The sequence below is a fragment of the Protopterus annectens genome, chromosome 7.part0, assembly GCF_019279795.1.
Source record: "Protopterus annectens isolate FY-2018-M chromosome 7.part0, PAN1.0, whole genome shotgun sequence".
NCBI lineage: Eukaryota > Metazoa > Chordata > Ceratodontiformes > Protopteridae > Protopterus > Protopterus annectens.
The window spans coordinates 213,106,930-213,131,861 of record NC_056739.1 but is presented as its reverse complement, the minus strand read 5'-3'; the positions used below and the strand labels follow the sequence as shown (position 1 = coordinate 213,131,861).

Sequence of the window (24,932 nt, the reverse complement as noted above, 5' to 3'; positions counted from 1 at the left end):
GCCTTTCCTCATTCACAGCCCTGGTGACTGACTCAAAGAAGTCAACCAGGATGAGCAGGCATGATCTACCCTTCACAAAACCAAATTGCATGGGATCCAGAGTTTGGAGATTCCCTATATCCTTGTTAATTAGGTCCATGATGATGTGCTCCATAGCCTTACATATCAGACTCATCGGGCTCTGTTTTTAGGAGCCCAAAGTCAGCTTTGGAGAAGTTTTTCATGGTGATTACTTTTGCTGGTGGTGTGGGTAAATGTGGATTTCCATGGTAATTAGTTTGTGGTCAGATCTAACCAGGAGGAATTGACTATTGGTGTTGAGCAATGGTTGCCCATGTTAGTAATAACCAGGTCTAGGATGTTGCTTCCTCTAGCTGGGGTAAGAATGAGCTGGTCCAGCGCATTGGAATTAATGAATTCCAGGAAGTGTTTGGCAAGTGTATTGGTGCATGAGTAGTTTTCCCAGTTGATGGAGGGGTAGTTGAAGTCACCCAGAGTGAGAGTGTTGGGTTGGACCCTAATAGTTTCCAGGGTGCGTCGGAATGTGGAATGAGAATCTTGCCACGTGCGTGGGCAGTTATCATCGTTACGGATTCATCAGAAGAAAAGTATGGTATGTATGGGATATAAACGGGTCTATATCAGCATTTCAACACTGACAATATCAAAAAAATGCAGAACATCGACTGGTTAATGGAAATCTCCATAAGGGGATTTCTGTTTACTTCAATGTAGTGCAGTCTCGAGTTCAGATATTTAAGTAGCGGGGGTGCAGGGGCCTGCCCCTCTTTTTGTTGTTTTATCGGCATTCGAAAATTTAATATTATTTCAGTTCGACATTTGGTGATTTAACCTATTAAATGTTCGAAATGCTGATATAGACCCAATACATTTAAATAATCACCTGGAAACCATATATGCTGTAGTTTGAAATGAGTAGTTTTCTGCTGCTGAGGAGAGAATTGGTTTTATCCAAGGTAAAACTCTCTCTATATGAGAAAACATCACTTCAACCTTCCATATTTACCTTTTTGTTCCTACTATCATTCAGAAATGTTTAATAACTTCAGGAAATTAAATTTATTTATTTGGTAGAATAAAGCCAACAAAGCAAATTGAAATTATACAAAATGCCCTTCTTAAGTAAATAAACAATAAAAGCTTATTGCGCTAGTTCTGTTGGCATAGAGGGCTAAAACCCTTACTGTGACCAACACACCCAGATTTGTTTAGTAGCTCGGGCTTGTTTGGGAGCTGGCATGGGGGGAATGGCTATGCCTGGCTTTGAGTAGTGGGACACAGCAGGATGCCACAATCTTTTCCAGAAAGGGGCAACAGATACCAGTGTGACCAGAGGTCACTAAGCTACCGATAGGCAGTAACATTCGTTGCAGGGGCATGAAAGTGCCCACTCACACTAGGAAGCTGCGGTAGGCTGTATGAACTGCCTTTCCCTCATTCACAGCCCTGGTGACTGACTCAAAGAAGTCAACCAGGATGAGCAGGCATGATCTACCCTTCACAAAACCAAATTGCATGGGATCCAGAGTTTGGAGATTCCCTATATCCTTGTTAATTAGGTCCATGATGATGTGCTCCATAGCCTTACATATCAGACTCATCGGGCTCTGTTTTTAGGAGCCCAAAGTCAGCTTTGGAGAAGTTTTTCATGGTGATTACTTTTGCTGGTGGTGTGGGTAAATGTGGATTTCCATGGTAATTAGTTTGTGGTCAGATCTAACCAGGGAGGAATTGACTATTGGTGTTGAGCAATGGTTGCCCATGTTAGTAATAACCAGGTCTAGGATGTTGCTTCCTCTAGCTGGGGTAAGAATGAGCTGGTCCAGCGCATTGGAATTAATGAATTCCAGGAAGTGTTTGGCAAGTGTATTGGTGCATGAGTAGTTTTCCCAGTTGATGGAGGGGTAGTTGAAGTCACCCAGAGTGAGAGTGTTGGGTTGGACCCTAATAGTTTCCAGGGTGCTTAGGAATGTGGAATGAGAATCTTGGCACGTGGTTGGGGACTTATCATGGTTACGGATTCATCAGAAGAAAAGTATGGTATGTATGGGATATAAACGGGTCTATATCAGCATTTCGAACACTGACAATATCAAATACAATATTGTCATGTCGAGAATGCTGAAAATGCAGAACATCGACTGGGTTAATGGAAATCTCCATAAGGGGAGATTTCCGTTTACTTCAATGTAGTGCAGTCTCGGAGTTCGTATATTTAAGTAGCGGGGGGTGCAGGGGGGCCTGCCCCCTGCCTACACCCTTTAGTTTCTTTTTTTTGTTGTTTTATCGGCATTCGAAAATTTAATAGGTCGATTATTTCAGTTCGACATTTAGTGATTTGACCTATTAAATGTTCGAAATGCTGATATAGACCCAATATAAACATTTAAATAATCACCTGGAAACCATATATGCTGTAGTTTGAAATGAGTAGTTTTCTGCTGCTGAGGAGAGAATTGGTTTTATCCAAGGTAAAACTCTCTCTATGAGAAAACATCACTTCAACCTTCCATATTTACCTTTTTGTTCCTACTATCATTCAGAAATGTTTAATAACTTCAGGAAATTAAATTTATTTATTTGGTAGAATAAAGCCAACAAAGCAAATTGAAATTATACAAAATGCCCTTCTTAAGTAAATAAACAATAAAAGCTTATTGCGCTAGTTCTGTTGGCATAGAGGGCTAAAACCCTTACTGTGACCAACACACCCAGATTTGTTTAGTAGCTCGGGCTTGTTTGGGAGCTGGCATGGGGAGAATGGCTATGCCTGGCTTTGAGTAGTGGGTCACAGCAGGATGCCACAATCTTTTCCAGAAAGGGGCAACAGATACCAGTGTGACCAGAGGTCACTAAGCTACCGATAGGCAGTAACATTCGTTGCAGGGGCATGAAAGTGCCCACTCACACTAGGAAGCTGTGGTCTCCACTGTGATGCAAGTTGCATGTCGCTCACCACTGGGGTAGGGTTGGGCCCATACAAAAAAAATTCTGATGGCTGCCTTTACAATGACTGCTACAGCTGATTGTCAAGTATGAGGAATGAATTGGCTGTCTAGAGTACAGGACAGCTGACAGTCAACTTGCAACATGGGAGAAAAAAATAGATGTAAGGAAAATGAAAAAAACATCCTCCAAAATAACAGTAGAGGGTTATGATGGCCCACACTTGTAGCTTTTTTGTGCCAATAACTAAGCCTTAAACTTCGTACAAGTAAAAACAGCTTCTGAAATTAGTTTATTGGTTTGACTACATTTAAATGGCAGAATATTTAACCCATACGCATAAAACAGAATGCTACAGATGAAACTACAAAGGATTTTTTATCTAGACCGGTGTCATTCCAAACTGACTATGTGTATGTCTCTTTTTCTCTCTCTCTCTCATGCCTCTGTCTGTATGTGCATTTTCTCTCTCTCTAGTAATTGTGTTTGTGTGTGTGTGTGTCTCTCTCTCTCTCTTGTGCCTGTGCATCTTTATTTCTCTCTCTCGTGCCTAAGTATGCATGTTTCATTCTCTCTCTCTCTCTCATGCCTGCATGTGTTTGTGTGTGTCTCTCACTCTTTCTCATTCCCCTGTGTGTGTATCTCTCTCTCTTTCGTGTCTCTCTCATGCCTCCGCGTCTCTCTCTTTCCTCTGTGTGTCTCTCTCGTTCCTCTGTGTCCCTCTCATTCCTCTGTGTCTCTCTCATTCCTCTGTGTGTCTCTCTCTCTCATACCTGTGTGTGTGTGTGTGTGTGTGTGTGTGTGTGTGTGTGTGTGTGTGTGTGTGTGTGTGTGTGTGTGTGTGTGTGTGTGTGTGTGTGTGTGTCTCTTGCTCTGTCTTGTGCCTGTGTATGCATGTCTTTTTCTCTGTCTCATGACTGTATGTGTATTTTTCTTTCTCTCTCTCTCTCTGTCTCTCTCATACTTGTGTGTGTCTCTATAGCTCTGTCTCTCATGACTAGACTGTGTGCGTCTCTGTCTGTCTGTCTCTCTCTGTCTCTAGTACCTGTGTGTTTGTCTTTCTCTCTCTGTCTCATGTCTCTGTGTGTGTCTTTCTCTCTCATGCGTGTCTGTGCATATGTTGGTCTCTCTCTTGTGCCTGAGTATGTGTCTCTCTCTCTCTCTCTCTCTCTGTCATGTCCCATTGTCTATTTATCTCTCATACCTGCGTGTGTGTGTGTGTGTGTGTGTGTGTGTGTGTGTGTGTGCGTGTGTGCGTGTGTGTGTGTGTGTGTGTGTGTGTGTGTGTGTGTGTGTGTGTGTGTGTGTGTGTGTGTGTGTGTGTCTGGATCCCCCCACCTTTTCTCTCATGCCTGTGTGTGTTTTTTCTCCCTCCCTCTTTCTGTTGTGCGTGCCTCTTTCTTTATCTCTCTCTCTCATGCCTGTGTGTGTATGTCTTTCTCTCCCTTTATCTCTCCCCCATGCCTGCATATGTGTGTTTGTTTTTCTCTCTCATGTGTTTACGTGCATCTCTCTCTTGTGCTAGACTGTTGTTCAATTCAGGATTTCCAAGACTGACTCTCCACCTTATGCCTGTTGCTCGCTGGACAGAATCTGGCTTTCTGTGATGCAGATTTGAGCAAGCAGGTAAAAAATAGAGCAATTTACCTAGTTAAACAGAGATTTATTGAGGTTGTTTGTGGAAGGCAGTCATTTTTGGGACTATGTCAGTAGATCAGCAGTTTCTGCAACTGCCATTTCACCAAAAATGTTTCACTGAAAGCTTTCCAATTCCCTTTTCTCCACTGTTGTGTATCCTCGGAGTAGATATAATTAAGTCAGAGTGCATGTCCTCCAAGTCCCCTGAAAAAAAATTGTTCCCAGATCTCTGAACATGATTCTATATTTTTGTGGTTAGCAAAACTGTTGTGAATGGTATTAAATTATATGCTCTGCTACTTAGTAATTCTCAGGTTATGTGCACATATGCAAGTGTACTTATGAAGCTAAATATGTGCTTGCTTAGAGTTTTATTTTGCATACTTAATGCACTTTAAAAGAGTAATGGTGGTCTTTTCTTTTGAACTGTAAAATAAGGCTGTGTAGATAAGAGGAGTCTCAGCTTGTTCAGAAGCAGATAGTAAAATGATCGCAGTACTTGGTAAAAAAGAGTACATCATGTTGTATTAAAAATACACACAAAGTTCTGAACATGAAGTTCATCTGAAAATAACGAGTTCAAATTCTCATATCTGTTTTAGCAAAATAAGCCTTTTTCATTTATGCACACTGTGAAAATGCAAAATATAATGTATTCACATTTTCTGTCAAATTACAATATTATCCCTAACTTCTATAATAACATTAATTAATTTTTTTCACTTTTCTGTTATATGACCTTGATCGTAAATTTAAATGCACAAACCATTTGTTTCTGTCATATTCTATGACATTATATTCTATTATAATACAACTCCCATATCTATCTGACTATAACTTCTATACATTATACTGTTGTCATTGCCCTCTGCTGTTTCATCACACTATGCAAATAATCCTTATGTTAACACATGTTGCTATCTTCCCCAAAATGTTAAGCATATTTTCTTTTCTAATTCACCCCAAAAGTCTTTCATGTCACAACTTAAAAGCACTGTTGTGTTTTTTTTTTCAGTTCTGTATAATTTGTTATTATCAGAATAAATTCTCCAGCTGCTTAAAATTAGGAAGAGTCAGATGAAATATAAATATACAAACCTTCAACAAAAGAATCCCATACCTTACCATCTACTGTTCTTTCCCTTGTTTATATTTTTTGTAATTCTTATTTTTTTTTTTTGCTCACTTTCCATAAAATGTTTTACTTTCTCATTGTACACACCCTTCCCTTTGTACTTACTCTTCCATTTTCTATGTCATGCTGTACTTTCCTTTTACCTTCTTCCCTTTTTTGCTTGTTTACTAAATTCCTAATATGACAGCTCCCCCCCCCCACAGAAGTGAACAATGCTATTGGCTATATTACTCAAAACCCACCTCACACTACTACTTCTCTATACAATATACTGTCTTACTAGGATTCATTTTTTACCCAATGAGACCCTCACAAAAAGGGAATCTCTTTAATTTATCTATCTTCTGTAACACATTACACTCCCATTACACAACTTCCTAGTACATGGTTTATCCATAAAAGTGTGTTATTTAACTATCAAATAACTTTGCAGTGTTCCTCATTTTATTTAACACCCAACTTCTCTCTGTTAATTAATCTTCTCCAAAGCTTACAGCTTATACCATAAACCTTTTTATAATTCATATCTCTTCATTTGTCTGAATTTATCAATTTTTTTATTAATACTTATGTGGCACCCTTCCTCTGGACCTGTAATCAAAGAGCCTGAATCCTCACCACTGACACCAGTCACCATTGACACCAATGGGTCATTCACTCGGAACAAAAATAGATGCACACAGTATTTCCAGATGCAGGTCTCTGCATCAAGCACAGTTTTGCCTAAGAGCATGCAGGTAACATCATCAATCTGGAGGCTGGATTTTCCACTCTCTCTCTCTAGGCCCTCAATAAGATGCCTCACTGGCACTGCTGTAGAGTTGAGTCCTCAGCTGAGTGTCCATGCCATGTCCTCTAACACCCTCTCTGTGAAACCAGCGCTCTGTGTCTCTGCTCCAAGTAGCTGACACACACACACACACTCACACACACACACACACACACACACACACACACACACACACACACACACACACACACACACACACCTGGAAAAGGCTGGCACAGATTTACTAGATATGCCCCTTCTACCCAGACTATAAGGTAGTTAGTTCCACCAGGACACTCCAAAGCTAGCTACTCTAAGGCCCTTACAAGGGTAACCAATTATACTTAGTAAAATTAGTATTAATACAAATGGTAGTGTTTGATCAATGCAGTTAGGCTTTCAGGAGTGGTTAACAAAGGTTAAAATATTCTCTAAACGACCAGCCGCAATGAAAAATATAAATATATTTAATAATAAATACTAAAAGAGCATGAAAATACTAAATATCTCTTTACAATAAACAAATGTTTAAATCACAGGAAATTAATAACACATATGAATAGATTCACACAGATACAGAAAACAGTACTTAATTAATCTCACTATATTTTCCTGACTGATCTAAAGAATTACTGTTCCCTACTTACTTAATAAAGCAAGGCAAGATGAAGTGGGTGAGAGATCCTTCTTTGTCAGGTTACAAAAACAGACTGCCATGAGACTTCAGTCTCATCTAATATTCAAACATCATTTCAGTCCTGGATTATAAAATGGCATCACACGCTTCTTGTCATCTGGCATCTGGTTCCCATACTACCCCCTTACTAGAAACTGAACCAGATTCTCACACATATGTGTGTCATCATACACACAGTGCTTTGCCAAGACATGTTATAGCATCTGGAAGCCATGAAACCATTTCAACACTTCCACCTTTCCAGGGTAACTATTAGTTCACTGCCAAGGACAACACACATTAAGTCTCTGGCTGCAATCAGAACTGTAAGATTCTATGGTCTACCAGGTAATTTAATTTCAAACTATTGTTCAAAGTTAGCTGGACTGAGATTGACCTCTTCTCTTCCAATATCTTCTGTTACACTATATTAATTTCTACAGTTACAATACAGTCTAAACTACAGATGTATTTTGTTTTTCTGTCCAGCAGGACCAACTGTTGATATATTTTTTTTAAACACAAGCAACTTTACAAATACCCTTTTCAACACAAACATCTGTACAAATCAGTTTGATATACAAATGACATATTTACAAAAGCTCCAACTAGTTATGCACATCCACTGCCCTCCTTCTTCTGGCATAGCTGGCAATACCTCACATCAACACAACTTAAACCCAATTTCATATAACTTTTCCTAAAACTTCCAGTTTGTCTTATATTTCCCTTTCACATATATGCATAAATACCATTATTTATGCACCTATTGATCTGTAGTACCTTGCAGCCTCTGCATAGTTTCTGTCCTTTCTGTTGATTCTCATACCTTCTTAACAATTGTAACCATGTATTAAAAAAAACAGAAAGGGTTTAACAGCATTATTGTTTTGCTACTTTTCTAGTTGCAAATTTTTCTGCTAGGAATCCATTTACTGTGACTTCATACAGATTCTTGCATATATATATATATATATATATATATATATATATATATATATTTATCCACTGACATTCTTTCTTAACCACACCTATCACATTTACCACTTTTAATAACTCATTTATATAGTACATTACCATGTGCCTTTTCTAAATCCAAAGTCAAGCCCATTTGTTCTTTCCACTCTGTTATCTCTCTAACCTATAAAAGCTCTCTCATAGTCTATTTCCTAAAAATAACTGCTGCTTTTTCTACCCTTTTAACATATTTTGCTATACAGTGTTAGTCTTAGTAAAGAGTAAAGGAGTTTCCTCTACTTCCGGGGAAAACTACTCCTTGCCTTTATGAATACCACAATCGGTCACCTTTGAAAATAGACCCCAATTCTAGTAAAACTAACTTTGCCAACAAAGAAGCAATGACATTAGCCTTGGTGGTGCTTGTAATATGTAACACAATGCCATTAGCCTTGGTGGTGCTTGTAATATGTAGCACAATGCCATTAGCAGCAAAGGTCAAAATATAGTGGGCTGTAATAAAAGTTAAGGTGGCCTCAAAGAAACATGACTATAATTATCCCACTGCTGTGATATTGTACACAGATAGAAACACCTTTGAGAACAATCCAGTTTGGTAGAGGTTATACAGGAGAGAAGTCCAACTGGAGAAGGGAAGTGAGACACTGGTGTATGAATAAAGGCCATAGGTTTTGAGTAGTACATGGTTGAGGACACAGCAAGACATGATATTGGGTCAGTATATATTCCCAGGAGGGAAAGTGGCATGGGAGGATCAGAGACAAATATAAGTAAGGAGGAGTCATACGTGATGGGGCAACCATCATCTGAGGTTTTATGGGAAGCTGGCATGATATAAGAGCCTTGCCAGGTAGTGTGTTTAAACTGTAGCTCAATATAATAAATCAAGAGGAGCCTGAGATAATAGGAGGCAGGACATCAACTAAATTAGTATATGCTACACAAGTCAGGCATAGGAATCTGAGATAGTAGAGATAAGATAATCAGTCGCACACCTCTCAACCATCCCTACTTTGGAGGAATGTACCTATTTTCAGACCTGATTTACTCCTGCAAATGATGTACCTCTTTTTGGAGGCTTGTCCCTATTTTCAGGCTTGTTTTAGCCCTTAATACAATTTTCTGAATCCTCACTCATCACATGTGATTTTTAAAGCTGTCTAGTATACAGAAAAGTGACACTACATGGTCAACATGCTAGTGCCACCAAAATTTAAAGAAAGCAAACACACATCTTACATCTCTCTTTTTCAGAAGCAAAAATAAATTACATTGTGTGGTAGAATTTAGCAGTACAATTCATTAAAGTCTACAGATTTTATATTGTCTCTGATAATGTGTTTATAATTTCCATATTTTTGTCCCACTCTGTTTTTTAAACATATTTGAGTAGTATCCCAAATTCCTACTGGAAGCAAGGAAGAGTTGCATGCTATTTGTTGTTCAAATTTTATGCTAATTAGACACCAGATTATTGGCTGGACATACCTACTTTTTTAGGGACTTTGTACCTGTTTTCATTGCCTGTAAGTGGAGAGAGAGAGATGACAATGTACCAAGTAGGAGAAGCCTGAGGTGGGATATCAGCTACGCTAGCCTACAATACAAGACCCGAACCTAATGAACTTGCTGCATATCTGTAATAAAATGGGTCTAGGGCTACCCATTCCAGAGGCTTAAATATGCCCTGTGACTTAAATAGGATATGTTGGAGGGACAAATTTATCTCCCAGTGACTGCAACATCTTTGGAACAGGCTATCAATTCATGTGAAATAGAGCACCTCTATGACAGTTCAAGAGTAACCTGAATGAGTGGATGGGACATCATAAATTCTTACCAGTGATAGTAGCTACAACCCTCCTGCATATAGGCAGTTATCACTAAATGCAACCCTGGGTATTGACTAGCACTGACTACATTTGGTTGAAATGGCTAAGCTTCAAATGACCTCTGGGTTGATAGCCTAGTAATCTCCTGTGACCCTATAGTGTATGCTACATCAGCCAGGAAGACTTGATTGTTCATTGATAATCTTTCATTTTTTTCCTTTGAATACTGATTTGTGCATACTAAGGGTACCAGGCTGAGTGAAAATTGCAGTATACCTGTGTTGAAGCATAGGCAAGGGAAAATAACAAATAAACACTGGCTGAATTAGTGAGGAATCACTGAATACTAGACAAAGAGTATGCAGAAGATCATATGTTACCATTAATTGCAATCCTTGCAGGAAATGAACAAGATCATGGATATAGTAAATATAATCACAGAACTGACTATGTAGCTTGAAATTTCAGAATTCAAAAATGTCTAATACTGATTGCTTAAACTATGCTACAGTTACATTGTTTATTGGAATGTTTTAAGTTAATAATTCAAGCTTAAAGAAAAAAAGGTTTTGTGACCATAGATGCAAGGCAGATGAAAGTGTGTGTGATTATATTGCTAAGTTAAGCACTTATTTCTTAGATGGATGAGTAGGTGTCAGGTCACCACTTTTGAAGGGCTGGCAGACCTTTTGGTGAAGGAACAAACCCTTAGCCACTTTGCCTGAGGACATGAGAATCTGGTTGACAGGGAATGCAACTCTGCAGATGAGCTGGGGAAAAGCAGGGGATCTCTACCTAGCAAGCAGGGCATCCCCACATAGGAAGGGGATACACAGTGCTGCACATGAATATAAGGGAACCCATGGGGGCATCCTAAACCACCTCAACAGAGTTCACCAGTAACAGGGGAAGCCACTAGTTCAGTTAAAAGGCCAGGATCAAGGGTTAAATGTTTTAAATGTAATGAGTGGGGGCATGTAGCATATAGATGTCCATGTAGGTAAGGTGGGGAACAAAAGGTGAGGGAGCCAGTGAGTGGGAATAACAGCATTCCAGTGGTAAGTTGTCTGGAGACAAAAGGGGTACCAAACTACTTCCAGAGTTTGTATCCTATCTTGTTGGGTGGAAATCAGGCCACTGCCAAGAGAGACACAGCCTCTGATATAATCATTGTGAAGCCTGCAGTGGTTAAAGAGGAGTACTTGCTTGGGCAGTCCACTCCAGTTAGAGATTTATGAGGGATTCCATTCCAAATGCCTTTGGCCAGGATTTACCTTGACTGGAAGGGTGGAAAAGGAAGCAAGCAAGAAGGTATATTTGAGGATATCCATGCAGATTTCTTGATAGGGACTGATTTTGAAAATGCAATACCTTGTGTGCATGCAGTGACACACAGTCAGGCTTGGAGACAGGCATGTGGGTCTGGTAACCTGGGGGATTCCCAGAGAGACTGCATCCCTGAAACCAGGACTGGTGATGTGGCTAATTCAGGGAGCAAGCTGCTCTGTGGCAGTGAGCTTGAAGATGATCCACAGCCGCTGGTGGGTACTGATGTCCCCTTGGATAGGGTGACTGCAAGGGCAGATGTGAGTAGCATTACCCAGGCTGACAGTGCAGCACCGTTGTCAGAAGATACCAGACTTCCTGTCGAAGGGGTGTTGGGAAAAGTCACAAAGATAGAGTTGAGACAGGTTTAGCTCTCAGACCATGCATTACAAAGCTTCAGGGAGGTAGCTAGGCAGGTGCCTGATTCTCAACGAAAAAGGGCATCTGTATACTGGAACAAAGGGTTACTGTATAGAGAGTTGACCACTGAGGGAGGCCTAGAAGATGAGATAATACAGCATTTGGTAGTGCCCAGAGCCTACCAGCTGGCACTTCTAGTCATAGCACATGACATTCCTTATGCAGGTCATATGGGCATAAAGCATACCGAGAGACATATTTTGCAGAACTTTTATTGGCCTGGGATTGCCAAGGATATTACTGGGTACTGCTGGACCTGTGAACAGTGTCAAAAAGTAGGCGAGGCAGGAGACAAGGTCAAAGCTCCTTTGATGCCTTTGCCTGTGATAAAGGAGCCATTTTCAAGGGTGGCTGTGGATATTGTGGGGTCTCTGAGTACCCCAAGTTCAACAGGGACGATGTATATCCTAGTGGCAGTAGATTTATGTTACTAGATACCCTGAGGCAGTGGCTCTGTCCTCCATTGAGGTAGAGAAGGTGGCAAATGCTTTGCTAAAGATTTTCAGCAGGGTAGGTTTATGAAGAGAAATACTGACTGACTGAGGTGCCAATTTTATGTCAGATCTGCTAGCTTGTCTGTGGTAGCACTGTGGAGTGAAGCACCTAAAGACAAACTAATGGTCTTGTGTAGGGGTTAAACTCTGCACTGCAGACCAAGCTACAGGCCTTTTCAGACCAGTTTGAGAGAGATTGGAACAAATATTTGTCCCATCTGTTTGGTTACAGAGACTTACCCAAGAATCCACGTTTTTCACCCTTTGAATTTCTGTATAAGCATATGGTGAGGTGACCCTTAAATTTGATTCATAAAGAGTGGAAGGTTGAGTGTGAATCCCACAAGGAGTCTGTTTTGGCATATGTCCTAAACCTCAGGACATGGCTTAGGAGATCATGGGCTTGGCCCAGGAGAACCTGGCAGGAGCCCAACAGCAAAAAAAGGACTGGTATGACAGGAATGCTCAAACCAGAGAGTATTCTGTAGGACAGCAAGTGATGGTGCTCATTCCTGACTAAAATAAGCATCAGGGCAGCTTGGGAGGGACCCTTCAAAGTGGTAAGGAAGGTCAGAGATGTTAACTGCATGGTACAAGCAGTATGCAGACAATGAGAGCCAGTGAGCCCTGAAATATTCCAATGTGTGCTTTAAATCAAACCAAGGAAGTAAACTGTTTTAAATAGGAAATCTTACATGACATCACTTCCTGGATTAGTGAAAACCACTCCCAAGTCTGAAACAGTCTTCTGGAACAGACATCTGAAATACTGCACATAAATGTTTCAGCACAAAACAGTATAAATATCAAAATATAAAAATATATAAAAAAATATAAAAACTACATATATGCGACAATTTTCTTGGTGGATTGTGCATTTTTCATCTTTAACTACATGGTAGAACTGCTAGGCAGGAGGAAGGGGCACAGATTGTACAATGTTAACATGAAGCCTTACCATGACAGGGAGTTTCTTGTGCTGAGTATTTGCAGTGGATGGCAGGAGGAGTCTGAGGGGGATCTGGTGACTCATTGAGGCTCAGACTGGCACCTAATTGGAAGGGAAAGACAGACACTGAGAGAAAAGATACTGGAGATGTTGAAACTGGGAGTAATCCAGGATTCCAACAGTACCTGGGCCTCCCCAGTGGTGCTGGTACTAAAGAAGGATGGCAGCACCAGGCTCTGTGTGGACTACAGAAGACTAAATAGTCACACAGAGTCAGATGTCTACATCATTCCTAGGACAGATGAAGCCTTAGAGAAGCTGAGTGGAGCTAAGTATCTGACTACTATTGATCTGACCAAGGGCTACTGCTAGGTGCCCTTGACTCCCAAGGCTAGAGAGAGGTCAGCCTTTGTGACTCCTTTTGGCTTGTATGAGTTCACAAAGATGCCCTTTAGGATGAAAAATGCCCCAGCAACTTTCCAGAGGCTGGTAGATCATACCCTAGCAGGAGCAGGAGATTATGCCCTTGCTTACCTGGATGATATTACCATCTACAGCCATTCCTGGCAAGAGCACCTTCACAATGTCAGGGAGGTGCTGGACAGATTGCATCAAGCAGGGTTAACCATTAAGCCCAGTAAGTGTCAGGTGGGTATGGCAGCAGTCTCCTACCTAGGACATAGAGTGGGGAGTGGTAAGATCAGGCCAGAACCTTCCAAACTGAAAGCCATTCAGGCATGGACTGTCCCTGTTACTAAAAATCAGGTGACGGCATTCTTAGGGACAGTGGGGGTTCTATAGAAAGTCTGTTCCCAATTATAGTATAATAGCTGCTCCCCTCACACACCTGCTAAGGTAAAACAGGCCAGATAAGGTACTGTGGACCCCAGTATGTATGCAGGCATTCCAAAACCTTAAAGGAGCTTTGGGAGGACCCCCTGTGTTATCCTGTCCAGATTACAGCAAATAATTTGTTGTGCAGGTGGATGCTTCAAACCATGGGGTGGGTGCTGTACTTAGCCAGGTTTCTTCAGAAGGAGAATAGCACCCATTGGTATATCTCAGCTGTAGACTCCAACCTAGGGAGGAATGTTATACAGGTGTAGAAAAAGAGTGTCTAGCCATAGTATGGGTACTGCAGAAACTTCAGCCTTATCTTTATGGAAAGAAATTAACTGTAATTACAGACCACTATCCCTTAACATGGCTGCATAAATCCAGCCAGCAAAATGCCAATTTATTAAGTAGAGCTTAGGATTGCAGGCATATGATATAACAGTACAGCACCATGGGCTCTCAAGACAGGGAATGGGGTAACATATTCCCAAATAGACTTATTTCTCAAGCCACATTTCTCAAGGGTCACTTGAAAAACTACCTTGCATCTTCAAGGCAGGGGGGAGATGTGATGATATGGGCTAGTGCCAGCATAGCTACCTGGAGTTTTGTAAAGAATGATATCCGTTGAATATCACACTGATGTGTACAAGATGCTTGTGTTGCAAATGTATTGGAAATGTATGGCATTTTAATATCAAACTGATTTGTATAGATGCTTATGTTACAAATGTATTACAACTGTATGCATATACGTTAGCAAAGGACCCTGGAAGAGAAGCAGTTAACCTTAGTCCAGGTTAGTTTTGGAAAATCCTTGAAATTAAATTAGCTGTTAAGCCATAAACATGGCACCCCACTGTGCTCAATAGGACCAGAGACAGTATGTCTGGAAGAAGTCTTTGTTCATTAGCTCAGTAAAAAGAGGGGAAGCCCCAGGCACTGCCATAAACATTTAGATATGTATTGTAGCCATTTATGCTAAATTCCTGTCTCAGCTTCAAAGGGGGGTACTGTGAGAATCTAGAGTCAGGTGACTAGATGAGGTCATTCTGCCAGCCATCTTGGAAATTATGTCTTGGATATTGCAGAGCATGTTCTCTCAGTATTGAGTATTCTGTTTTGGGGAACCTGACTAGAAAGACTGCTCAGGTATTTCATTGTGCATTGCTCTATCAAGTAAGTTATTAGGGAATAGTAATTCTCCTACATTCAGTCAGGAATATAATGAAGCTTAGTTTAGCAATTGTTTTTCTTTATTTGTATGAGTCTGTCCATCTATATTATTTTCAATATTTCTTGGGGATTTTTACTCTGTTGTTTACTGTGAATGTATATTTAGTATTTTCTTGTTATTTTATTATTTATTAAATATATTTAAACTTTTCATTATGTCTGGTCCTTTTTAGAAAATATTTAAGCTTTGAGAGTGCTTATATTTACTTGGTGACACCGTGTGGGCCACTCCAGAAGGCATAGCTGTCTTGGTCAACTACTACCGTTTGTATTAGTATTAATATTACACAGTATAATTGGACATCCTTTAAGGGCTTTAGACTAGCTGATTGTGGAGTGTCTGGTAGCAGTGATAACTACCTTATACTCTGGGCAGAAGGGGGCATAGCAGGTAAATCTGTGATGACCTTTCCCAGGTCTTTATGTGTGGAAAATCAAATCTTATTGACCTGCATCTGGAAATACTGAGTGTATCTGTTTGTATTCCAAGTGAACGTCCCTCTCCAGTGTCAGTGGTAAGGATTCAGGCTCCTTAATTACTGGCCCAGTTTGGGGACGTCACAGTCTACTTTACATTTTCTAGTAGTGCTCTTATGTTCCTTGTTAGTATGTTTCACTGTGGTCCTGGGATAAATGGATGGGGATTTCTTAAAACTTTCCTCCTTTTGTTCTATAGTTTATTAACACATGACTTCCAGCAGAGAGATTTAGTCCTAAATTTGCCATTATATTTAGGATGGATGTGTACTGAATTTTCTATGCAATTATTAAGGTGCTTGTAAAAGTCAGCTGTAGCTCTCTCAACTGAATGCATTTTCAGGTGACTGGCAGGAATTTTGCAGAGGTCTTCTACAAGCTGAAATAGCTTTACCCTAGTAAAGGCCTGAAAGACTGTCTTTGGTAGAGTGGTGTGATACACCAATAGGTCTGTCAGAAAATCACTGATCTATAGTCCTATTGAACAAGGAATGAGCAGATGCAAGGCGGAGTACAGGTGGGAGGTTGGTCAGGACAAGGTCAGGGATATTACAACCTCTAGTGAGTATCTTTACAAATTGCTCTACTGCGCTCATTTTACAAAGTCTGGGAAACATTTAGCATAAATATTTTCAGAGGTGTAAGTTTGCCAATTAAAGCTTGGGTAACTGAAACCCACTAACAAGACAGTGCTTGGCTTGATATCTAACCACTTCAGTGGTATGAAGGTAGCTTACATGATCTTTCTATGAAATTAATGGGGATCTGTAGCTAGCAATGAAATAAGAGTTGGATTTGTTTATGCTGATTTGGAGCTCCATGTTATGGTCATGGGTAATTTGAAGTGAGGTGATGGTATTTCTTACAAATACAGATGCTGCTCCCCCACAGTTTCCTAAGTGCCTGAAGGCATGATAGGTGTCAAACCCTGCTATAGAGGGAGTGCTGCCATTGTACTGAAAGTATGTCTCCATACCTACATAAATATGATACTGCTTGATTTGCAGGAGGACCTCCAGTTCAGGCATCTGTCTAATTATACTTCTACCACACCATGACATCATCCAAGTTTCAGAGTTTCATGTTGCTATGTAGGAATGCCCAGTAGGGGTACTCTACCAAAAAAAAGGCTCTGTGAGGGTAGCATAGGCTTGTAAGTGGAAACCCTGGAATTAGAGTAATCCTAGCCATGGTGGTGCAGCAGTAGCATTGTCGCCTCACAGCAAGAGGTTCTCCTGTTTGATTCTCAGCTGGAGCACCTTCTGTGTGGAGTCTGCATGTCCTCCCTGCAGTTGAGTGGTGTTCGATAGACATGCGTGAATGGGCATGCCTTCGTTGAAGGTTGGGTGTCGGGATGGCACCTCAGCACCATAAAAGTCTACTGCCAATCATTAGCAGACCAGAGTGCCGCTGTGGCGACCCCTAACCAGAAAAAGCCAAAAGAAGAACAACAACATCAATGGCAAAACAGAGAGTCTTACCTGCCATCTCATTCCAGTTTGAAACATACTCATGCCACTTAGAATGACACCAACTACTTAGCCAAATGTTAGTCAATTTTCTTTTGTGAACTGCATTCACATATTCGGTGAGTCAGTTGCTATAATCTTCTGACTATGCCCTTTTCTATCTACCCTGTCCTTCCTGTTCCAGACAATCCTTTCTCATCTCAGTGACATGACCTTGTACACCTGTATTATATCCCTTCCCATCTTTTTTGTCTCTAGTGAGAAAGGTTCCCATTCCTGAGTCTTTTTATCACATCACTTCACTTTCGCCTCCTCACCCTTCTGTTGATAACTTTCTGGATACCTTCCAGCAGCCTGACATCCCTATCCTTGTATGGCACCCCAGAATGCTACAATTCAGCAGTACCATTACCTGTTTGCTTCTGGATTTCATCCCCCTGAGCAGTGTTGGGTTGCTGGCTGTCTCTCCTCTCCCTCTTCCTGGTGTGGCACTTCAGGTTTTATAAATAACTGAAAATCCAGTTCCTGCTCGTTCCGTCTACTAATGAACTGTACAAGTGAAACGGTATTTATAATTGTCCTGAGATGTTACTACTGACTGCCTTACTGGTTATCTTAACTAAACAAGATATCAGTATATCTACCACTTATGATTGCGTCAGACCTATAAATTCTGTGGCAGTTGGGTCTACACCACAGAATTCCGCAAGTGATTGCAAAACTCTCCATTCATCTCTCAGCCATATTTCATGATAAAGCTAAAATATCCACTTATCTGTATGCTGCTGAGATCAACAACCTCTTCCCAATACAAATGAATCCACACATGGGCTTTCCCCAGGATGCATGCCAAGACAATCAGAGTTATTTATAACTTAATTTCTTTTAGAGTTTGCCAGAAGCATGCTTGACTGCCCATATTCTCTCAGCATGTACACATTAATTACTAAAGAAATCAGCAGCAGGGGTGTGTGACTCCCTAATTACACCACATGTTCAATGCAAAGTGCCTGCAGGCAAGTCACTCTGACAATTCCTTTTATGAGTTTAACTCTTGGTTTTATAGATCAAAGTGCTTACTGAAATCTATTTATTCATTCACTTCTAAGATGTTCTGATTCTAAGACTCATTTCAGACATGAACTGAACTATTAGGGAAAAAATAAGAGTCAGGAATGAATATTTGACAGAACAGTACCCAGTGAGGTTCAAACATTTTTAAGCACAATATATAAAAATATTTTGTAATACAGTAGACTTTCTCTTATCTGGCCTCACTGGGACCAGACCTTAGGTTGGATAAAAAAATGGCTGGTTAATCCAAGCAAGGATACAAAATAGCATTTATAAGTTGTAAATCAGATTAAAAAAATTATATGTTTCTTGTACTGATTACCAGGGCACTTATTTTACTTTTACTTTGTGAACGAAGTATTACATTATCTCCGGGTACAGTGCAATGTACCTTTTCCTAGAATTAGCAAAAGAAATTTGATTCATGGAAAAAAAGTCTTGACGAAAATATGGCTGGTTAAAGGGAGATAGGGTAAGAGGGAGTCCGCTGTAACAGAAATTTACAATAGCACAGCATGGTTGGTTTTTGATCAGTGCTGTGCAGCGCTGCTAAATTACTCCACTCAACTGCTTTGTATATTCTTCAATCAGAGCCAAATTTCTAATGTAACATATTTTAACACCTCTCCCACCTCTTGTGATATAATCCAGTGAGGGATGCCTTGTTGGGCCCATTACTGCATTCTAAGAGACTCAAAAAATAAACTCAGGTAGGCATAAAATTCAACATACATTTTAAAACTATTTTTGATTTGTTTTTTCCTCACAGATTTTGTTGAAGCTAAGCATTGTGTAAATTGAATATGGGTGAAATCCAAAATGAAAGCAAAAAGAGTGCCCCCACCCCACCCCATCCAGAACTGTAGAGAAACTGGAAAGCAATGACTGATAGAAATGTTAATGCCACCTTGTGGCCAAATGGGAAACATTGGGACATACCTGTAAAGTTTCATGCCTATATATGAAAGCAATTAAGTGAGGTATGTTAAAATACATATTCACTTTTCTTCTGTTGGAGGGATATATTTTATAATATCAGTAAAACTCTGATAGCACTTGTTCTATAAAGTAACAGATACCGTTCCTTATGTAGTTGGCATCATCTGACTGTAATTTAAAGATAAATTACCATGATGTGTCACATACCAAGTGAAGCAAAATAGCTTAACTGAAAACATACATGGCTTATTCTAAAATTAAAGCATCAGTGGTTTTACCTATCTGAAATGAAAACAAACATTTTCTAGCTGCAAGTGGCTGAGTCAGAGTGTATTATCAGTACTCTGCACATAGTAAAATAGTGCTGTTTTTCGTTACAAATGTGCTGCTAGGGCAGAACTAGGTACCTCTGAGTGGGCACATCAGAACACCACTGGGTTTGATTTCATTAGCCTGAAACTGCATAATATGTGGTTCAAACCATGTTAAACCACCTCAAGAGTCTACCTAAATAATTTCAGGGATCAAATTCTTCACTTCATGAGCCTTACTTTGCTTAAAAAAGTTAGGTATTTTATCCCATGCTTTGCTTTTCCTGTCATCCCACATTAGAATAGTGGGCCACCATAAGATGGCCATTGTCTCATTTTCCAGGTTTCTCTCCTTTTTTGATTCATAATGTTTTTCCCTGTGGGGTTTAGTAAGTACGGGCGACACTAATAGATTCTCAAACTGCTTTGGGGATCTGCTTTTCTGAGAATCCCCTGGATAAATGCCCATTAATGGTACTATTTAATGAGACAAGTCTTAAGTTATGAAGAGGCCATGGCCTGTATTTAGGTTGCTGAAAACTTAAATTTAACAAGGCATTTATTTTACTTGGTAAGACCCTTAACTCATTACTCAACAGATGGTGTCAGAAATGTATCCATTTAGCACAACCAATACACGCACACACACGCGTGTGCGCGCGCGCACACACACACACACACACACACACACACACACACACACACACACACTCCCTCTCTTACTGTAATGTTCACAAATCCACTGGTTAGGTCTAAGTCACCCATTTAACATTTGTGCACATCCTTTCTGAGCACTACCACCCTAAACTATTTGCAAAACACTCATCTCATTCCCTAATAGGTTTCACACAGACTGAAATTTAAATTGCAAATGAATGATTATTATATGTGGGTATATCTGTGCTCTGCAGTTAAGAACAGTAATAAAGAAACATGGTGCATCAGAGATTTGTAAAACTGTAGGCAGAAGTTCTCTAGTTGTTAAGGTGTTTGAGGTGCAGGTTTGATTCTTATCTTTGGTTACTGGATAGGCAGGCAATAATTTGCAGACTGATCGCCATGTATTTACCTTTATAAACACTATGCCTGATTTTTTTTTTCTTGACCTTGAATATCTCACTGTGGTTAGATTTCTTTTATTAGTTATTTGTAATTTTTTTTAATTATTTGTGAATTTATACATTTTTGCACCATTGTCATCTGATCTACTATACTGAAGTTATGGACAGTGTACAAGTAACCTTTAGCCCGGGATTTATTTTCTGCCACTTATGTTTACACAGAATATTAAATAGAAACTGGTTAAATATACTTTATTACAGCGGACAGATGATCCGCTGTGGCGACCCCTAACCGGGAAAAGCCGAAAGAAGAAGAAGAAGAGTCCATGGAAGTGAAGGTACTGACACTAAAACATGACACATGTTGAAAACAGTGCTGTTACAGAAGACAGCTGGCCTGCCCCTTGTCTACCACTAAATAATGCAATCCTTTCTTTTTTGCTCGTCTTCTTTTACCTTTGTCACTGGCTGCTTGCTATCTTGGCTTATCAGCCCCTTATTGTCTGGAACAAGAGTCTGGTACAAGTTAACTGCAGTTCTGCACCCATACCTCTCAACCTCTCAGTGCAATAAATCTGGACAACGCCAGAAATAATGTGGGGACAAAAGACCAAAAATAGTGACACATTTTAAATATTGCTCCTATAAACTTAGAAAGCTGATAGAATAACAGGTTTTATATTGTTATGCATTTTATGAAAGTCTGAAATTCAAATGTCTGTCATTGTTTAGTGACTTCAATTTTCAATTATTTGCCAGAAAATTGCAAATTTTATGAAGAACAGACCAAAAATATAAGACAAAAGTCTGGACAGTTGAGAGGTATGTGACTCCACTCTGTCCTCTTATCAGCACTGTTTCTCATCTGCAGTCCAGTATTGGGAAATATTGTTTAGCTGCCTCCGAGTAGGACTTCCCTTTGACTGTGCTCACCTGCAGGTGAGTGACTGCTACACATAATGGTTTGTTTGACCAGGCCATTTCCAGCACTGGAATGTGGCATTCTCAGCTCAAGCCTACCCTACACCATCCATAGGAAGGGAATGCAATATTCATTCTTCACTTCTCTACCGTTGCTAATCACTATATTTGAGAAACTATTATCATTATATTTATATTTGTCTTGTGGGCCATTTTCATAACTGACTAGCTGCTATAACTAAGCATAACAATAAAGCATTAGCCCCACTCTGCCAACAGGCAAGCATGCAAAAGAGTTTCATAAATAAAATGAGAAAATAGCCAGTGAATTACCTCTCTTAGATCTCCCAATAAGACCTAGTTTTGGAGCCCTTTTCACTGGACGCATTTGGTTTGTATTATACTGGATTTCTTCTGAACTAAAGTTCATCTTTCCCATCTGACCTGCGCTGGAACGATCTGGAAACCCAGGCATACCACTCTGGCTGTACTGCAAAACAACCTCTGACATTTTTTTTCCACACCGTTCACACTGCAAATGTTTTTTTTTCCTTTCAGATATTCTGAAATATTTAATTTGTTCAAAAACAAACGCTGATGTTATAGGCCGGCTGTTTAGTGCTGATAATTCCCGGTAACTTTGTAGTGAGAAATGTTTTACAGGTTCAGTATTTGTGCTGTTTGAAATGTGAAGATGGCACAATTCTGTCAAACAGCAAACTCCTGTTAGGGTGTGTTTTGTGTTTTATCTTTGAAACTTATCCACCAGGTTATTGCAACAATCCTTCATAAATAAAGCTCAGTATCTTTGTTTCAGGTAATTTTGGTTGCATTTGCAATTCTGTTTTACGCCGTCAGAGAAATTTGGATCCCTTTTCAATTTTCAAGAGAAAATTAGTAACAACTTTATCAGAAGTATGTAGTTTCCAGCTATTTTTCAGTTCTTAAATGAAGTTAACATTCAGCAGAAAAGACTGTAGAGAAGTTTATTTTTCCTGCTTCTGTTTTTTTTCTATAAATGTTTCTGTTTTCTGCTCTTTTTAGGTCTTGATTCTAACTCCAGGTCCGTTTCTTCTCTTTAAAAAGCTAGTGAAGTGTAGCCTCCTCCCTCTCTGACTTTCATCTCGGGAATGACACTTCTTATGGCAACAAAAATGGGTGGAGCCTTACCTGAGCAAATTCTAACAGACTCTTTTAAAGGAAAAGGTAAGCTGTGCCTCAGGGAAATAAGGAAAATGTAGATGACGCTGAGTTCTGTCAGTTTCTTACGGAGACAAAAAAGGTGAAAGGTATGTTGTAAATGAAAACCAACAGAACTGAAGAAATACAAGACACTACAAATATTTCGGATGCATTTTGATAGATTAAATCCACTTGCTGACCAAGATGCAAATTATTATTTATTTATTTATTTACATTTGTTTACCGGGAAATTTCGACTGGACGCAGGTCCTTTTTCAGCGGATGCCCGGGGAGAAAAGCTCCACATCATGTACATGATAAATAGAAATACAAAGTTGCAGCAATAGTAAACAACATCATAGGTTGTTGGCTTTAATACAATAACAAGATATTGGTTATCAACAGTATATACAGTAATAAATAAATGTTAATGACAGCAAGTAGACAGTACTTAAAACATCATCTGTATAATCTGTAGTAGATCAGTTGTGGTATGTACTAACCACTGGTGTTAAATGTAGTATAATAAGGATGTAGACAAATATAGAAATTGTGATTCTATAGTGACATATTTGGGTAAGAATGAAGGAATACCATCAACCTGAGAAAATGCACATTAATTTTATATACTGATATATTCAAAGAGTACCAAATATAAATGTCCAAAACATGCAACACTGAATAACTGTGAGGCAAACCAGTGAATAAATACTGCTAGGTCTGGAGTGAAAGCACTGAGACATGTCTGTTTTTTTTTTTTTGTTTGTTTTTTTGTTTGTGTCCTTCACAGATGAGGAGAAAACTGGACAAAGCAAGATGAGATTAGAAAAGTGCAAGGTGTCTGTAACAGTAATGCATGAGTAGCTTACAGAGATACCAAAGGTCCAAAATGTTTAATGTTCCAGTTTAAACGACTGGCATTAGAAAGTGAAACTAGAAGAGTAAAAGTTTAGAGGAACTATACAGAATAAATTATTTTCAGAAAGGGTAGTGAGTAAATGAACTACTGTTTGAGGAAATGGTGATAAAACAAATATGTGCAGAATTTAAAGCTATGCATTAGACCAAATGGAATTGTGTAAGCCAAGAGTGAAAGTGCAAAATTTACACAGAAACAAACTGAACTTGTAATACTGGGTAGAATGTATATGTCACAGAGCTTTGGGTATTGAGTTTCATACTGTAGTACTGGTATACAGGAATCAGTAATTATAGAGTTTTTGAAAGATACTGTCTGGATATCTTAGACTAAGGGTATGGTCAGGAACCCATGGCACAGAGTAATGAAGGATGTATACCAGAAACTGATCCTGAGTCTAATACTCTTACTAGTAGGTGGATGCATTAGTCAGGAAGCAGTAGATAAGTCACAAAAGGAAAATTCCAGCTAAAGCTGTTGTTTTATGCAAGGGACTTTTTGAAGAGTTAATTATGCAAAGTATGCTTTTCACTGCTGCTTACGGCATATTAAAGTAACAGGAGTGGTGTCTGTGTGAAACATGACAAAAGTGACTTAAACATAATACACTGTATTTAGTATCAGTTTTTGTACACCGAGCTGTGTCATTTGTATAACACACTGGATTTATATACAATATATATCAACTAACTTTTTCATAAGTTTTCTGCTTACAAAAACAGATTCCAAAAGTGTGAGCAACGTAAAGCATAATTCAGCACTATTATGTAATCTGTTATAAAAACAGTACTGCTGTAGTCTGTATTAAATAGACTACAAGACTTCATAAGGGATAGGGTCCCACAAATACATGCTGAGCTTATACTATCAACACACACACAAATACAGAGACAGCCCTCTGCTTAGACACTGTTAGAATCATAGAAATGAAAGTATATTATTGTAACTTATTTTGGACTTGAACTCAAGATCTTTTTTCCCTTTAGAGCTGTATCCTTTCAACTAGGAAATCCCCCAGGATGGTGATCAAGGTCAGATCACAATACATTCATCACTTGACACTGGTGATAGTGCTGTTGAACAGACAAGTGTCTCCGGACAGATAGGTGTTAAGGTTTCCTTTAAGAGTTTAAGTTTACAGCTAGGCAACCACATCAATGGTCATCAAAAGTCAAATTGCAAACACACACTGATTCTAGAAATCCTGAAACATCCTCTAAACATATTTCTCAAGTCTTTAGAAGTGCAGGTCTTTTGAGAAACTTGAGCCTGGCTTGTGTGCAGAGAGCTACATTTGTGACCTTGATGACCCAGACTTAACT

The 24,932-nt window shown here is 39.5% G+C and overlaps 1 long non-coding RNA gene across 1 annotated transcript in view; it reads right to left on the bottom strand.

The window, feature by feature from the left end:
- The window catches only part of LOC122806365, a 51,210-nt gene extending 28,501 nt beyond the window's left edge, over window positions 1-22,709 (bottom strand). The window contains exon 1 of the long non-coding RNA XR_006365502.1: window positions 21,843-22,709. This is a non-coding gene — a long non-coding RNA (uncharacterized LOC122806365). The remainder of the gene's footprint in view (window positions 1-21,842) is intronic.
- Window positions 22,710-24,932: the final 2,223 nt, after the last annotated feature.